At 42.3% G+C, this 2,702-nt stretch overlaps 1 pseudogene; it reads left to right on the top strand.

Moving 5' to 3' along the window:
• Window positions 1–1,189: 1,189 nt before the first annotated feature.
• Window positions 1,190–2,097, top strand: LOC114047897 (annotated as a pseudogene).
• The last annotated feature ends 605 nt before the right edge of the window (window positions 2,098–2,702 follow it).

Here is a 2,702-nt window from a genome sequence, read left to right as displayed (position 1 = left end):
GATACTTTCTTAAGAACAACCCTGGAAATTTCATGGGAAGAAATATTATCCTTATTTTATTGTTGAAGAACTGGAAAGAACTCTGAATTTGGAGACAGACCCAGATTTTGCTATTTTCTATGTGGCTTTGGGAAAGTCATTTAACTACTCTGGGCCTCAGTTTGGCGATCTATAAAACAATAGGTTTGACCATGTCATACATTTTAAAAAGCACTGGATTTAGAAGTAGTTTTGGAGGCAGAGTACAGGGGCTCCAATCCCAAGCTATGCCACTTATTACCTGTATGACCTTGGTAAAATCATTTTAAAAAGGTATCGTGAAAGACCAGATAGAGTGCTGATTTTGGCCTCAGGAAGACCTGGGTTCAGATTTTACTCTAGATGCTTACTAGCTAGGTGATCCAGGAAAGTTTTAAAAAACTCTCTTGGTCTTCATTTCTCACCCATAAAATGGCAGGCATGGAGCAGGGAGGAGTTAGTCTGGATGGTCTCTAAAGTACCTTCCAGTTCTGAATGCTTTATTTTATGACCCAATGACATATCTGTGCCTCAGTTTCTTCATCTGTAAAATGAAGAGATAGAATTGATGTCGAACTGGTGGCTCAAAACTCCAAGTATGGGAACTAGAACAATTGGGATATATTTAACAAAATAAATGCAAATATAATACAATATAGATAATTTAATTTGTGGTTTTCTAAGACAATATGCTGCCTGCAGGTATCCATTTCTATTTGAGGCTGAAGACAACCCTGGTATAAAAGACTTCTAAGGTTCTTTTGAACCATAAATGTGTGATCCTAAAATCCTATGATTAGATTATCTCTAATCCCTTGTAGTCACTTCTAGCTCAGAATCCTATTATCCAGTGAAACTGGGGCTCAGAGAAGTGATTTACCTATGATCACACAATTAGACAATTGGAGCTGGGGTTTGAACCCTCATCTTCTACTCTAAGTATAGCACAACACTTCACTGTACCCCCATATCCTCCCCTCTACCTTTCCCCCTCTCCTCCTTTTGCTCTCCCTATATCCTTCTCCTTCTCTCTCTTTCCCTCTTCCTCGCCTCTCTTTCCCCAGAACTTGATTGTACGTTGGTATATATTGTTTGAGGTCCTGCTTTCTCAATTCACTTTTAAGCCCTTTTAAAAATATTTTATTGAGCTTCTACTTCTAGTGAACACCAAATGGCGGATGATGCCAGTGCTGCAGGAGGAGTGGGAGGCCCTGGGGGACCTGGGGACCTGGGGGCCCCGGAGTTAGAGGCTGAAGTGGCTTCCTCGGTGGCTTCGGCAGTGGGGGGCCGAGGTCGAGGTCATGGCCGTGGCCACGGGCCCTGGGGAGGAAAGGCCGAAGACAAGGAGTGGTTCCTGTCACTAAGCTGGGCCTGCTAGTCAAGGACATGAAGATCAAGTCTTTGGAAGACATCTATCTTTTCTCCCTTCCTATCAAGGAATCTGAGATCATAGGTTTCTTCCTGGGATCTGCATTGAAAGATGAGGTTCTGAAGATCACACCTATTCAGAAACAAACTAGAGCTGGACAACATACCAGGTTCAAGGCTTCTGTGGCCATCGTTGACTGCAATGGCCATGTTGGCCTGGGTGTCAAGTGCTCCAAGGAAGTGGCCACAGCTATTCACGGTGCTATCATTCCTGCCAAGCTGTTCATCGTTCCTGTGAGACGTGGCTACTGGGGAAATAAGATTGGCAAGCCTCACACAGTGCCCTGAAAGGTCACTGGGCGATGTGGATCGGTTCTGGTGCACCGGATCCCCACCCCTAGAGGTACTGGCATCGTCTTGGCTCCTGTGCCTAAGAAGCTCCTGATGATGGCTGGAATTGATGACTGCTACACATCTGCAAGGGGCTGTACTGCCACTCTGGGTAACTTTGCTAAAGCTACCTTTGATGCCATTTCCAAAACATACAGCTGTCTAACCCCAGACCTGTGGAAGGAGACTGTGTTCATTAAGTCTCCCAATCAGGAATTCTCCGACCATCTTGTGAAGACTCACACTCGAGTGTCTGTCCAGAGGACCCAGGCAGATGCTTTTGGCAACCATATAGATGTTTTTTATAGACAAATAAATTGAACTATGCCTGCTAAAAAAAATATTTTGTTGATACTTTTGTTTTCTTTTTTTTTTTAACATCGCTGTCTCTTCTCAACAAATCCCTTCTTTCCTCCTTCCCTCCTCAATAGAACCTTTTCTTATAATACATAAGTACAAGCAAGCAAAACAAATAAACACATTGGTCATGGTAGAAAGGTAGGTAAAGGGCTTAAAGTTCAAATCTGGCCTCAGACACTAATTGTGTGACCCTGGGCAAGTCATTTAACCTCTGTCTGCCTCAGACTCCTCATCTGCAAAAATGACTACCTCCCAGGGTTTTAGTGAAGATAAAACTAGATATTTGTATAGTTCTTCACAAACCTTAAAGTACTATATAAATGTTTATTATTATTATTATTATTATTATTACATATGCCTCATTTCATATCTATAGTCCACCTCCTCCCTGCTGAGAGTCAGAAAATATGCTTTCCTATCTGCCCTCTGAAGGCATAATTGGTCAGTGAATTGATCGTAGCTCTTAGTTCTTTCAGTAATGTTTTCTTTTCTATTGCTAGGTTGAGAGTAATGTGAGATTGAATACAGTGAAACTGATTTACTGTGATTATAACGTGATACCACGT

This window comes from Vombatus ursinus, unplaced genomic scaffold (assembly GCF_900497805.2).
Source record: "Vombatus ursinus unplaced genomic scaffold, bare-nosed wombat genome assembly UNPS02014791.1, whole genome shotgun sequence".
Taxonomy (NCBI): domain Eukaryota; kingdom Metazoa; phylum Chordata; class Mammalia; order Diprotodontia; family Vombatidae; genus Vombatus; species Vombatus ursinus.
Note: the sequence above shows the minus strand (reverse complement) of the source record. Positions and strands in the feature narration are given on the sequence as shown.